Source organism: Pituophis catenifer, unplaced genomic scaffold (genome assembly GCF_029215685.1).
Source record: "Pituophis catenifer annectens isolate HBS135680 unplaced genomic scaffold, rPitCat1.0.hap2 SCAF_2, whole genome shotgun sequence".
Lineage (NCBI taxonomy): Eukaryota > Metazoa > Chordata > Lepidosauria > Squamata > Colubridae > Pituophis > Pituophis catenifer.
Window position 1 is genome coordinate 125,879,347 of NW_027256882.1, and position 16,101 is coordinate 125,895,447.

Here is a 16,101-nt window from a genome sequence, read left to right on the forward strand (position 1 = left end):
GGCTAGTCACGCAAATCAGAGGTCGTTCGTGATGGGGATCATCATCCAATTCAAAAGTCATGACCTCCTAAAATACTCATGGAACCTCCTACTGGCTATCAATACCAAGGATTCCCTTTCCTGCGTCAGCTCCACTTTCAGAGCCTCTTCTGCTCTGGATCGGGCAATGGATCCACAGAAACTGGTGCAATCCATGGCGGATCTTTGGAGATGGTTCGTAGGCGCCTGTTTCTGGACCAAAGCAAACTACGTACTTCATTTGCTGCAAATGTGCGACTCACAGTTGTTGCTGATGGCTGCTTACTCTGATCCGTATCCTCTTACTTAGATGAACATGAAAGTATCATGTTTGAAAAAACAAGGTAAAAGGTAAATTTTGCAATGTGTCGGCAGAAGTGCACGTGCTGTTACTAGCATCCAGCCAGCGCTGAAATGTTTTTGGGGGTGAGGGGAGAATGCACTGCATGTTGATATTCAACCATCGAAATTTAATTACAGACCAAGGGGACTGTACCCGTTTTTATCACCCAAATTATCTGATGATCTGGGGGTGTTTATAGTTGATTTGCACCATTGTAAAGTATGATGCTTAATGGTACAATCGATAGAGGAGAATATTTGTAGCTGTAGGGTTGAAATGAAGGTTCCTTGATGCTGTCTGAGCTTTGTTGTTTTCTTGCAGGCATTCCATTACAATCCTGTGCTTGATATTGAAGGAAAACATACGGTGAATGCAAAAGGAGTTATTCCAAGGTAAATTGGGTATAAATATAATGTGACTGCAGCATAAGATGATAGACTTATTGAGAAAGTAACTTACAGTGTATGATAAAGTATGATAAAAATAAATAAATAAATACAGTGTGATTTATAGTTATCTCTAAGAATCATTTATGTTCTTAAATTTTATAATGTCAGACTACTGTCAGACTCCTGGTGATGGACTGTAAAGTATAAAATATAAAACAAAAATTAAAATAAAATTGATTATGATTAAAAATTAATTTCAGACATGATTATCTGCCATCAAGTCCTTCTTTACTCTTAGCGACCACAGAGATAGATTTTCTCCATTATGATCTATCTCCAACCTGTTCTTTTAAGGCTCCCAACAATTGCATCCGTCGCCCCTGTAATTAAATCTATCCACCTTGCGAAGTTCTCTTTCCTTCCGTGTTTCAGAATAACAGAACAGAGTTGGAAGGGACCTTGGAGGTCTTCTAATCCAATCCACTGCTCAAGCAGGAGACCTATACCATTCTGGATAAATGGCTGTCCAATCTCTTCTTTAAAACATCCAGTGAATGAGCACCCACAACTTATGAAGGCAGGAACCACAGTTTAATTGTTCTCACTGTTATGAAATTTCTCCTTAATTCTAGGTTGCTTCTTTCCTTGTTCAGTTTCCAACCATTTCTTCTTATCCTGCCTTTTGGTGCTTTGGAGAATAGGTTTGCCCCCTCTTCTTTGTGGCAGCCCCTCAAATATTGGAACACTCTTATCATGTCACCCCTAGGCCTTCTTTTTACTAGACTAGACATACCCAATTCTTAAAACCATCCTTCATATGTTTTAGCTTCCAGCCCCCTAATCATCTTTGTTGTTCTTCTCTTCACTCTTTACAGAGTCTCCACATCTTTTTTATACAGTGGTGACCCAAAAGTGGATGCAGTATTCCATATGTGATCTTACCAAGGCATTATAAAGCAGTACTAACATTTCACGTGATCTTGATTCTATCCCTCTATTAATGCAGCCTAGGATTGCATTGGTTCTTTTGGTGGTCGCAACCCATTGCTGGCTCATATCTAAGTGATTATCCACTAGGACTCCAAGATCCCTCTTGCAGTTAACTGCTATTGAGCAAGTTCCACCTGTTCTATGCTGTACATTTGTTTTTTCTTATCAAAGTGCAAAACCTTACTTTTCTCACCATTGAATTTCATTTTGTTAGTTAGGGCCCAGGTTTCAAGTCTTTCAAGATCCTTCTGGATTGTGAGCCTATCTTCTGGGATGTTGGCTATGTCAGCTTGGTATTGTCTGCAAATTTGATGTATTCCCCTTCTATTCCCTCATCTAATTTGTTTATGAAGATATTGAAGAGTACGGAACCTTGGGATCCCCCCTTGGGATCCCCACTGCTTACTTCCCTCCATGTAAATGTAGTTCCATTAAAGACTGCAGGTTGAGTGCGGTTCATCAGTGTGGTAGACAGGTAAATCCCATTATCGTTTTAAAGAGACAAAGACCAAAATAATCCTGGAACAAAGTTTATTCTTTGCAAAGGGCCTTTCTCTCTAGAGTAGAGAAAGACGAAAATAAAACAATTTACACAAGTTTTTATAGTCTTCAGGACATTCAGAATACACGTCAATAAAGTACCTTGGGAATCAGTTTCAGATCTTACATAACATCTTATATAACATATGCAATACATAATTCCACCCTGGAAATTCCCCAATTCCCAACAGAAATACCCCTCAAAAACATCAATGGCGTACTTCCTTTAATTAATAAGGGCAAGTTGACCCAAGAACATATTTCCTGCAAAACAAACATCCTCTAAAAAACACAGGAATTACACACTTCCTTTCTCATGTTCTTAAATGTCAGCTAAATTATATAATCAGGTTATACAAGGTAAAACAAAACCTTAACATGATTTCAAAATGGCGTAACTCAGGTTATGCTTTTACAGGAATAATTCTTATTTTTCTCACAATCAGCCAATTACAAATCCATCTGGTGGTGCTGCCGTCTGTCCCACATTTTTCTAACTTACTAAGAAGTAGGTTGCGGTCTACTTTGTTAAATGTCTTACTGAAATCCAAGTATATTATGTCCACAGCATTTGGTCTGCTAATTTACTCACTTTGTCAAAGAATGAAATAAAATATTTTTGGCTTGATCTGTTTTTGACAAACCCATGTTGGCTTCTGGTTATAATTTTGCTTACAGAACTGCATTTTCTAACATTCTAGCTTTTTATGTAGGACTATGATGAATTATCAAAATTACACTAATACAGGAATCTCCTATTCATAACTTCTAATATTTACAAGCTCTCTGGAACTCTATTTTTATCACTTTCCTAAATATTGGAAGGAGGGTGCCACCTGGAGCTCCTGGATCCAGAGGGTAGGAACTGCCACAGAGAAAAATTGACATTTCGCCTGTTCCAGGCGAACGTTTCTTGCAAACGTTAACCTTTAGCATCCCCACGTGGACATTTCAAACCACACTACATAAGCTCTTTCTAGGTTAAAACAAGCATCTTGAATTATTCTCTAGGACCTCCTGTCAAGCAATGAAGCGCTGCAGCTCCAGAGTAACATACAAGTTGAAGTTCTCACTCACCAAAAAGTGGATGGCTGGATTTAGTTTCCAAGTAGCCTTTGCAACAAATTGGGAGGGAGGGAGGGACTAAGGATGACATGATAGCAGCATTCCAATCTTTGAGGGGCTGCCAGAAAAAAGAGGAGGCCAACTTATTTTAGAAAGCACTAGAAGGCAAAACAAGAAACAATGGATGGAAACTAACCAAGGAAAGAAGCAACCTAGAATTAAGGAGATTTTTTTTTGTAATAAGTTTTTATTTTATAGTATAGTATATAAAATTCCAACTTCGATTGAATGGTGTGTTGTCTGGGTACAAATTGTTTTAGGAAGTAATATTCAAAATGTTTTCAACAATATTCATCACATTTATATCAATATATATTAATACCAATAATAGTCATGCTATTTGTTTAACCAATTTAAGACATCTTCCTTTTATCACTGATCAGGATACAAAACTAAGGAGAAATTTCTTGACAGTGAAAATAATTAACCAGTGGAAAGGCTTGTCTTCAGAGGTTGTGGGTGGAGGCTTTTAAAAAGAGACTGGACAGCCACTTGTCTGGAATGGTATAGAGCCGTTGTGGTGAACGTATGGCATGCATGCCAGAGGTGGCACACAGAGCCCTCTCTGTGGGTATGTGCGCTGATGCCCCAGCCCAGCTCCATTGCATTTCTCTTGCGTTTCCCGCCTTCATTGGCAGGGAAACAAAAGTTTGTGAGACTAAAAAAAAAAAATTCACTCAATCAATTACAACTTCTCACAAAAGAAAAAGATCTCACGAAGTTGGAATTCATTGAACTTTTTCACTCGCACACTTTACAATGGGAGGAGATGGGGTCCCCTCCTCCTGAAGCCCATTACAATGCGGAGCTACAATGCGACCCTCCGTTGGCTCGGCAAAAAAAAGCAACTGACATCCAATTAGTTGCTTTTCTTGCAGAGCTGCCTGTTTGGGGATGCTCTGCCTCCCCAGTGGCCAGCTGAGCTTCAGCGTGCTGATCCTGGGCTTGTCGGCCTCCTGATGTCAGATTCCCACCACCCACCACCAGTTCAGGGGTTCCTCCCCCCCCACCCCGGGAGAAAGAGAGAGAAAGAAACAGAGGGAAGCAGATAGAGAGATAGAGAGGGGGGGAAAGAGAGAAAGAGAGGGAGGGAAAGAAAGAGAGAAACAGGCAGAGGGGAAGGAGAGAGGGAGGGAGGGAAAGAGAAACAGGCAGTGAGAGAGGTGGAGAAAGAGAGGGAGGGAAGGAGAGAGAGGGAAGGAGAGAGAAACAGGCAGAGAGAGAGGGAGAGAAAGAGAAAGGGAGGGAGAGAGAAAGAGGGAGAGAAAGAGAGAGGGAGGGAGGGAAAGAGAAATGATATTACAAAAGTTTTTTTTTTATTGTTGCCAAACGTAATATTTCAAAAGCAGAAAAAAATAAAGGGGCATAAAAGTGTATTTATCATGTTTTTCTTAGAACAATTAGCTGAACTCTGCCTCGTTTATCATTATTTTAGGTAGTAAAACCTCAGTATTTGGATTAAATTGCCGTGTTGTCACTTTGCAATAAGTAAGTGGGTTTTGGGTTGCAGTTTGGGCACTTGGTCTCTAAAAGGTTCATCATCACTGGAATAGAGTCTCCTGCTTGAGTCCCCTGGTTGGAGTAGAAGATCTCCAAGGCCCTTCCAACTTTGTTATTCTGTTTCTGTTTCTAGTTAGCAAGTCTTTCTGGCCTTCATATTTCTAACTTTCTTTTACAAAATAAAAATGTATTGTTTTGTTTGCTATTGCAGGGAAGAGGGCCTGTCCAGGAGAGGCCCTCGCTAGGATGGAGTTCTTCCTGTTCTTCACCACTCTGCTCCAAAGGTTCACATTCTATCAGGATGGGGACACCAAAGACACAGATATAAAGTCTTTGTTTATGGATTTCAAAAATAAGAATCAATACCCCCTTATACGAGCTGTTAAACATTTAGTGGAGACATGTTAAATAATTAAGACAAAGCAAAAAGCTGAGGTCATGATGAATGACTCCTTCCTTCCTTCCTTCCTTCCTTCCTTCCTTCCTTCCTTCCTTCCTTCCTTCCTTCCACCCCTCCCCTCCCCTTGATTTCCATTTCAGTCTGCAATATATCTTTCCTCATCCAAATTTGATTATGGATGTGGCAACAACCCTGTTTTGCATTACCAAGTCCTGAATGGCCCCAGAGTGGGAAGTTATTCTCTTGGAAATGTGCCTCTTGGGTATATACAGTAGCTCAAACTTTAGAAAGAGGAAAAAGGCTGGGCATTATCATCTGCAAATTGTTGAGGGCTTGGAGGCCTGGGGTGCAAACTGCATGTGAGGCTCTTGGTTGAATATGGGCTTTAGGGAACAATTGTGTTTGCTGCTTGTATATTACCGGTCGAACAGCATCATATCTGTTTGAGCTGCTGAATATGTTGGGTTGACAATAGAGACCTGAGGCTGTCAGTTCGTGGGGATTTCAATTTCACATCTGATAGCCTTCATATTATGTTTTGTTATATTTATAGCTTCCATAATCTGGCATAAAGTAATGTTACCTATATTTTAAAGATGATATTTTAAAAATGGTTTCTGCATAACTGTTGAGGGAGGAAAAGCTACTAGGAGCAGATATTTCTATACGAATTTTGATTGTTCTGATATATGCCTGATTTAAAAACTGCAAAACAGTCTTAAAATTAACATTTATTTTGCTATCAAATTATTAAAGGTATCATCGTGCATTTATGCTGAAATGCTTTCAGATAAAATTTCTGATTTGGAATGAAAATAACTTCCCTGATTAAAATATAAATATATTAAATGTATTTATTCCAGGCCATTTTGAATGAAAACAGAGAAGCTCGGTTTTCTGTCACTGAACTTTTTGATCTTTACAAAGTAAATTAAATAGCTTGAAATAAAAATAGCAGTTTTAACAAAGGAGATATTTTAATTGCTGCAGTCCTGCCCTAAATTAATATATAATCATATTTGGTATAACTGTTTCCAAAGAGAATCATAATTAGTTTCACAACATTCATATACTTTCTGCATCTAAATAAGGAAATCTTATATCTAATGAGTAGTTCAGTTGATTTAGATCAGGAGTGCCAAACTTGATTTTATTGAGGGCCATGGTTGTGTTTGATCTCGGGGGGGGGAGGGTGTGTGTGGTCAGGGGGGGCGTGGTCAGATCAATGTCACTTGTGTCAGGGTGGCTCTGGTGGCCCAAGCATTCTGCCAGTGAAAACAAGCTCCTGAGCTCCGTTTTCAGAAGTGACAGCCTCCTGCAATCCCATGCCAGCAAAAATGGAGCTCCATTTTCACTGGCAGAGTCACTGCGGGCTGATCCTTCGCTGTTTCCAGGGCGGGCCCGCGAGTTAGACCTAAGCACCTCATGGGCCAGATCTGTCCCCCGGGCCTTGAGTTTGACACCCCTGATTTAGAGGAAACTATTAAGTACCAAGAACTGTATGGAAAAACATAAGAGGTATTTTTTTAAAATAGTTTGGAGTCTAGAAACATCTATAAAGTCTTACAAATGTTAAACTGTAAATCCAGAAGTAGATTAGATAATACAAGAATGATTATAGAGGTGGCCCTCATTTAATGACCATACATTCAATGACCATTCACAATTATGAGCGAAAGATATCTACATCAAAATACTAGAAAATATGCAGAAGTTTAAGATTTGAGGACCACTGGAAAAAAAACCAATAGCTTTTGGATATTTAATAGGACTGTTAATTAGTGCCTAGGCTGGGGAACAAAGAAATATTCCCTTTGGGCAGATACCTTCTTTCTGCATTTGTAAACATTACATAACTGGTCATCTTGAGAATTTTCTGAGGGCAATAGAACAGAGGTTAAGTAACTATTTTGGATCCAATCTTCTGGGTGCGATTCAAGGTGTTGGTCACCACTTTTAAAGTGCTCCATGGCTTAGGACCTGGGTATATACGAGATCGCCTTCTGCCAACGATAGCCTCCCACTGGCCAATACGCTCCCACAGAGAGGGACTCCTCAGGGTGCCGTTGGCCAAACAATGTCGACTGGCGACACCCAGGGGGAGAGCCTTCTTTGTGGAGGCACCTGCCCTCTGGAATGAGCTGCCCCTAGAGGGCAGTATCTATCAGTATCTATCAGTATCTATTCCATATTCTCAATATGGCATGTCTAACATAATGGCTTTTAAAATCTATTTTAACTTTGACCACAAATGTCTATACCATTTAAATCTCAGGGCATGTCTTTCCAACTCCAAAACCTTTCTATTTCTCAGCAACACCCCCTCTTTTATCCAAATCAAACAGAAAGCTGCAAAATACAATTTTAAATCAGGTAAACCTGATCTCTTTTCTTTACATCTTATAACATTGTAACAATACCTGTTTTGATAACTGATACATCTTTTTAACAGTAGCAGAAGGATCTAAGTTTGTGTAGTAGGGGAAAAAAGCACAACTTAAAAGAAAGGCTGTTTTCAGCTACATTATTTCTGATATTTGTAACAAGAATCCAATTCCATTCCTTCTGCTATTGCCTGGAACAAAAAGGAAGAGGAGGGAATTAAGAAGCGCAGCAGGTATAAAACCAGATGTTCATGCAAAGAGGAACCATTTGGGGCTACTGCTGTAGAGGACAAGTCTCAAGTAGATTGTTGAAAGGTATGTGTAATGTGTTCATTCCTTAAATAGTATCATTATTGTTACTGAGTTTTCTGATTGCATATATACAAAATTGTATTTCTCTGTTATTCACAAAAAATGCATGACAACCTTTGTTGAACTTCAGGCTTTAAATGCAAATATTGCATTGCTTTGATTGCTTGATTAGTTTGCTGCAGTTTTGCTAAATACAGAAATATGCCCAGTGCTTGTGAATTAGGAACAGGCAAACTTAAGCCAAAGAAATATTTTTTTTTCTATTGTTATATTGTTCATGGGTTATTGTAAAGTGAATCTATGGTGAATTGCCCTTGATTGATTGCCAACCAGTTTCGTGGTATAGATGATGTACAATAAAGGCATTGAACATTGGTCTCTGTGGCTATTCCATAGACAACTTGCAAAAACAAACACTCAAGGCCTATGTGACATGACAGATTTTGTTTCAACAAATGAGAACCAACACAATTTCATTGCCACAGAATAGATGGGATATGATTTGCCTCAGTCAGATGCTCCATGTAGTTTCTGGAGCTTTATCCTGTAATTTCAGTAGCCAGAAGAGACTTGTGCAGAAGCAGTTCCCATCACTGTCTTCATGAGTCAGAACCTCTCCAGACACAACTGAATGCTGATTTTGCTTTACTTTCAGAAGGTGGGGGGGGGTCATTGTTTTGAGAAGCAGTTTCATGAGAATGCTTTCCATACACCTTCATGAAAGTGAAAGTCCCTTCAGAACTTTGTCCATCCCTATTAACTTGATTGCTCCGGGGGTATTTCAAAAATTTAAAACCACCAATCTTCTTCCCTGCATTACCTTTATAAACAGCCTTGAGATGTAGCTCAGACTGAAGGACAGAAAACTTTATTGAGTTCTGTATGAAATAGAAATATTGACCATGGTCTTTGCATTTCAAATTCAGTATTGAAACTAAGGGTTGGTAACAAACCTAATGTGCAATCCATTGTGGAATTGCAATTCTCACTATCTCTTATTGCTGACTATGCTAGCTATGCAGTCTTAGAATTGAAGTCCAAATGTTTGGAAACTGACAAGCTGCGGTTTCTGCTCCTATCTCTCTGCTGTCTGCCCAGCTGATGCAGAGATGATGAGAGCAGAAGATGACCTCATCTGGGGGTATATTAAAACAGACTCATCTGTTCATCTATTTCCTTTTGTTGGCTGACCAGTCAACAGTTGGTCTTGTCACCACAATTTCCTTATTATGGAAATCTACCAAGTCCAGTTGCTTGCCCAGAACATGACTTTCCAATACTATCTCCTTTACACTTGTAGTAATACCATCTAACTGAATTTTACATCCTAAATCTACCCACAGTCAGAAGATACCTATTTCACTCTAGAAATTTGTTTTGTTAGAAGCATGTCGAGAGGGTATTACTTCACCCTGCTTCAGATTTGTTTATAGGATCAAAATGAATACTTAAACACAGCATTTTATGTTCTGGAATAACTGGTAGCCTGCAAGCACACCAACAAAAGAGAAAAGATAATGTGGGGAGTGAACTGGAGAAAGCTAGAGAGAAAAAATCACCAATGCCGTTTCTGTGCTGTGCCCAGGCCTGAAGCCGGACTGGAGCGGATCCAGATAGACAGCTTCATCCAGGTACCCAGGAAGCTGTTGCGCCACCACACTCTCAACAACCTTCGCCAAGAAGGGAAGGTTGGAGACCGGACGATAGTTAGCCAAAACAGCCAGATCCAGAGCAGGCTTCTTTCAAGGCGGATGGCAAGACACCTTCGCTCAAAGAAGCATTGATAATACCCTGGAGCCAGCCTCGCGTAACCTCCCGGGAGGCCAGCACCAACCAGGAGGGACACGGGTCCAATAAACATGTGATCGCGTTCAGCCGCCCCAGTATCCTGTCCATGTCCTCAGGAGCAACAGGGTCGAACTCCTCCCAAATGGCAGTCTCAAGACCGACACCCATCATCCCGTCTGTACCTACCCAGTCAGAGACCAAGCCTTCCCGAATCTGAGTGATTTTATCGTGCAGATACTGGACAAAATCCTCGGCACGACCCTGCAAGGGATCCTCCCGTGCTCCCAGATGAAGGAGGGAACGGGTCACCCTAAACAGGGCGGCCGGGCGATTATCTGCCAATGCGATAAGAGCGGAAAAATAGTTACATTTTGTCGCTTTTATCACCACTAGGTAAGTCTTAATATGAGATCTTACCAGTGTTCGGTCGGATTCGGAGCGACTAGATCTCCAACTGCTCTCTAGGTGTCTTTTCTGGCGCTTCATCCCCCTCAGCTCCTCGGAGAACCAAGGAGCCAGGTAGACTCGGCGACAGGTCAGAGGCCGCACAGGCACGACTCGGTCCAAAGCATCAGCGGCCGCCCTATCCCAGGCGGCCACCATTTTAAAGTTGGGGTTCTTTTCAGCACTATTAAAGATGCTCTCAGCTCTACTTCTGTCTGTCTTTTGCTTGCTTATTTGTTTGTTTGTTTGTTTATAGGTTTAACCATGAACATATTTTATCAAAGACTAAGTGGTATGAATAAGAAGCATAGAATGTTGTACAGGTCAAAATCAGTAATATCTAATAAAAATAATACTGTTTTTTCCTGTTAGCATTATTCAGATTAGGCTATATTTTAGTCTTTTGTTTCATTCTGAAAATCAGTTGATAATCTGGGAAGTATTTTCAGAAGCCATTAAAACAGGATGGCTAATTTTCATTGATTTTTATTTTAGAGAGATAAAACACATAAAAGTTAAATTCACACATTGTACTATAAAGGGTCACATGCTTTGCCTATAGATGGCTTTTATGTGGCTTTGGGTGAACCAATATAACATAGATTTAAATCTCTGGCTTCATACGATGCTTGAACCTAGACAGTTGTATCTTATTAAAGAACTATGATGAATAAAAGTGTGAATTGTATGACGTGCTCTTTCCCCTTTCTTTGAATGCCCAGTTCTGGAAGTACTGGTTTATTAAATGCATATGCTGACAAATCCTTGTAGACTTTCACAGCTTAGAAAAATAGCAAATCATATAATAAAAATTTGTAAACATCCACAATATATAAACCCCCAAATTGTTTATGTTCAGAAGATAATATAATACAAAAACTCATTTAAAGTGTAACAATATCAATTAATAGTTTTATGTAGTAGAATACCATTAGAGGAAGACTTCACGCAAGTCTTTCCAGACATAGGTTTACTGATAGATTCATTATATGCTATCAAATTGTTTTTACTCCTGGTATCCACATAGATTTTGCCCATGATGATCTAGCCCTAATCTGTTCTTTCAAGTGTCATAATGGTGCACTCATCATCACTCTGAGTCCAATCAACTTTGCTCCTGATCATCTTCTCTTTCCTTCTACCTTTCCCAACATTAGAGCCATTTCCAGAGAACTATGTCTTCACAATGTGGCTGAAGTAGGACAATTTTAAGCCTGGTCATTTGTGCCTTGGATTAATTGGTTTGGTGATCCATAGATTTGTTTTCTTGCCTGTCCGCAATAGTCTCAAGAGTTTTCTGCAACATCAAATTTGTCAACATTCTTCTTATCCTGCTTCAAACTTTCATTTCCATAGAATGGAAGCCATGGCTTACGCAATTATGATTTTTGAAGATATAGACACATCATAGCATTTGAATATCTTACCTTTGTATTTGATCTATCAAGTGCTACTCTGTGGCATATTTCTTTTTAAATACTTTTAATTTCAGTTTTTCAGTACACTGTAAGTATAAAAAAGAGGAAAAAATGAAATGAAAAAAGGAAGAGCAGAATTATGATTTCTGACCTTTCCATTGAATAATGATCATCTTAATTTGTCTCTTTAATCCTTTTTAATCCCCAAGACTAAGGCTCTCTGTTGATTAAGGCTTCCAGTCTTTTAAAAGTATTTATATTGTTTTTATTCCTTAGCAAGCTGGTCAACTATGCCATTTCCACAAGCTTCATCAATTTTAGAGTCCCATATTCTACTGTATTTCATTATTCTCTTATCTTTGTGAATACAATAATTTTACCATATTCATTTTCCATATTATTTTCCAGTGTTGGTCTCAATATAATATTAACCCACAATATCTTTTGCACCATAATTTGCAATCAAAATTTGTATAATTTGCAATCAAAATTTCTTTTTTTCACAAGTCCACCATGCATGATAAAAAGTTCCCTCTTCTCACATTTCCAACACTGGTTTGAAAAGCCACAAGTAGTATAGAGCAAGGAGATAAATACAGACCATGATAGGACCAAAGCACTGGGGGAGATTAATATTTTCTTCTTTTTAGTTTTCCTGATGCTGTTTCCTTTGCCCATTTCTTTTTTCTTTTTTGTAAATAAAAGCATTTATTAACAGTTTTAAAGATAACATAAAAAAACTAATACAGCCTAAAAAGAAAAAAAAAAGAAAGACGAAAGAAGAAAAACAAAAGTGCAGAAAAAAGAATGAAAACAAATTTTTAAAAAGCTTCCAATTTCTTTTGCAGCATATACAAGAACGATTACAAAGTTATCTCCTTAAAAATTGGGGGAAAAAACCTCACTTTTTTCTGTTATCCATTTTTTCCCTAATAATTGAAACCATAAATCATTTTTTCTTTCTTTCATGCAAAAAGACTATAAGAGGTTTTCATACAGCCATAAATAGCAATAGGAATAGCACTTAGACTTATATACCGTTTCACAGTACTTTACAGCCCTCTCTAAGCAGTTTACGGAGTCAGCATATTGCCCCCAACAATTTGGGTCCTCATTATACCAACCTCAGGAGGATGGAAGGCTAAGTCAACCTTGAGCCTGGTGAGATTTGACCTGCCAAATTGCAGTCAGCCTTTTGTAGAAGTAGCCTGCAGTACTTCATTCTAATCACTGTACCACCGTGGCTCAGAAATGTAGCTATTGTCTTTTTTCTAATCAAATAAATTAATTTAGCCATCTCTGCTAGTTCCATATCATCTTCACCAACCATTCCTCCATTGCGGGTAATGTTTCCAATTGTGGGTTTATAATAGTCTTGCTGCAGTTGTCATATAAAAACAAACTTCCGTGATTTGCTTCTAGTTCCTTATTTCTTACTCTTAGTTTTTGTTACTCCATGAAGAGAAGAACAGGGAGGAGAGGCTCCACCTAGTGTAGGGTGGAGAAATTGAGGCAGAGAGTTAGAGCCTCTTCCCAGTGCTGTAGTCTTGATATGTAGCAACCCCTTCCACTCTTCCTTAATTTTATGATTCCAGGAAGATTCAGGAAACCTGATTATGTCATCTCCATGGCACAATTTTCTCTGCCAACGTGAATGTAAGTCATATAGGTCTACAGGGTAGTTATCTAGGTAATATTGTTAGGTCTTGCCTGTTAAAAATGTTTGTGTTTCTTTTTAATTATCATGGTTGGTTGCACAGTCAGTCAGATATTTAGACTGAATTTGACATTCTTGTCCACTTATTCATTCCTTCCAAGGACCTTGGATACGCAGATGTTCTTGTCTGATGATGTTAAAGACATCATTGCAGGATGTAAGCTGTTCCAAGTAAAGCTGCCTTTTGCAATTGACTGATGATGATTTTCTCAATGGTGTTCAAATGGTGCTCTAGTTATTTTGGGATTGCACCTAAGGTGCCTATTACCATTGTTACAGTTTTTACTTTCTTTTGCTACAAGACTTTCTAGTTCTATTTGCAGTCTTCATATTTTGTGATTTTCTCCAGATCTTTCTCTTCTATTCCGCTGTCTCAAGGTACTGCTACATCTATTATCAAGACTTTTTTTTGTCTTTCTTATCAATAATGGCCACCTCTTGAGTGTTATGTGGCAGGTACCTATCTGTTTGAATTCTAAAGTCCCAAAGCAATTTGGTGTCTTCATTTTCTATTACTTCATCTGTTTTATGGTCCCACCAATTCTTGCTTGCAGATAAATGGTATTTTTTGCTGATCTTCCAATGCACCATTGTTGCTACTTTGTCATGCCACTGTTTGTAGTCAGTCTATTCTGTTACTCCATGAACAGAATGTGATCTTCTTGCAGCAGACAACTAGGGGGTCTACTGTTTCTTCAGCTTCTTTATAGAGCTGGCATTTACTGTCTGTGCTATCTTCTCAATTCTTGCTTAGCATGCATTATATATGCATATATAGTATGCAATCAGAATTAGTCTCTTTCTTCAATTTTTCTGCTGTTAGTCATTGTTAAGTCTTGTTACTTGCTTTGCAAACTTTTTTTTTTTTTTAATGTACTGGCCATATAATACTTTGCCTTGCCATGTCACTTTTATATTCTTTATTTGGTCTTTCTTGTAGATCTGTTAATCTAAGATGAAGCCTTACTTTCTATGTAGCATAAAGACAGTGGATAATTAATTTGTTTGTTTATTTTCATCCCCCCTTTGTAATTTTTAGAAATAACTCAAAATGGCTAACATAGCCAACACTCCCTCTGCCTATTTATCTTCTTCTTTTTTTTTTTTTCCTTTTTACAGGGAAGAGAGTATGTCCAGGAGAGTCACTGGCTAAACTGGAAATCTTCATATCATTTACCAATCTGCTCCAGAACTTCACTTTTGAATTGACTATGGACCCTAAAGATATAGATTTGGAGAACTTGTTTATGGGCTGTAGAGAGGATGGGAAGCATTGGTACCTTCGGGCTATCAGACGTAAAATATAAATTAGCAATTGTCTCAAAAATATTTTTTCCTCCATCCCAGCCCTACATTTCTAATATTGTGTTCAAAGTTTCAGAAATGAATGAGTGCTGAAAAGTAAAAGCATTTGAAATATATTTCAGTAAATGACTGTTCTACTACAAATATCACCATCACCATCAAATATCACATTTCTATTACTTCTACTGATGTTTGAATTTTGATTTCATCCAGAGAATCTGATTCACAAAAGCACAAACGTTTTCAAACTAAAGATTGCTTTTAACCTTTTATTGGTATGATAGGACCATAACCCCAATTTTAGACTGAAGCCATGCCAAAAATTAAGATTTATTCAATTTGAATGTAATTAAAATAAATGAAAAATAGTTAACATTGAAGAATTATTTTAAAAAATATGTTATTAAAAATGCTGTTTGGCAGCCTTTTATGAAAGCATTTTAGTGACACTGGTAACAAAAATCTAATCAATGCTTTCTTGTCTCTGTTGAAGTACATAGCCACCATAGTACAGAATCACAGTTTCATAATTTGAATCATATGTAATATAACTTGTAGTGATTTCAGTAAAATGATTTCAATGTAATCTGAGGTAGCTTCTTACTATTATCTAAAACAAATAAAAGTTTTTGACCTGAATGCTCATTGTGCTTGTTTATTTAGCTGAAATGTATGAACAAAATTAAATTTACAGGTATCTCTTCAACCTTAGACATAGCAGAAATGTCTAAAGCTACACCTACAGTTTTTCAAATGACTTCACAGGTTTTTATAACCTGGTGACTAAAGAAAAAAAAATCTCAAAAGGGGTGAAGCTGAACTCATACTAAGATGAACATTTTAAACAGAAATGTGTAGTTTCCCCCCACTGGAAATGATTAATAAAAAGGACTCATCTCTGAGAGACTAATTGTGAATTATTTATATGAAAAACTAATAAACAGTTGGAATAAACCATAATCATAATTTTATTAGGTGCCATATAAATATAGAGCAATGCTTATTCTTAAAAACATTCAGAGATATAATAGATGTGCAGGGGAAAGTTAACGCAGAAAATGCATCATAGACAAGATGAAGTCATAACATGTTAATCTTTGACTGTTATTTGAGAGTCTTAAATGTGACCCATTGTTTTCTGAATGATGTCAGAGGTGAAAAACTGACATTCTAGTGATGGATGGACTTCTGGTTGAACTTTATTTGTGCTCTCCCCCTCCAATCACAACATTTCAATAGTGTATTTAATAAATTGGTACCAGATACGTTGTGCCAGAGTTGAGTTTTTAAATTAGAATACACCTGTATGAGAGCATATTTTACCATCTGTTCCAAATTAATCTATTCCAAATTGATATAAATCCATGAGATGTCAGATCAAAAGTGACAGTCAATTTATGGGAGAGAGCAGATCCCCAATTAATTAAT

The 16,101-nt window shown here is 38.0% G+C and overlaps 1 long non-coding RNA gene across 1 annotated transcript; it reads left to right on the forward strand.

Annotated features, from left to right (window-relative positions):
- The first annotated feature begins 337 nt into the window (after positions 1 to 337).
- Positions 338 to 6,126, forward strand: LOC139312574 (uncharacterized). Its single transcript, XR_011600007.1, has 3 exons — positions 338 to 369; positions 683 to 753; positions 5,117 to 6,126. It is a non-coding gene; the product is annotated as an uncharacterized lncRNA (long non-coding RNA).
- Positions 6,127 to 16,101: the final 9,975 nt, after the last annotated feature.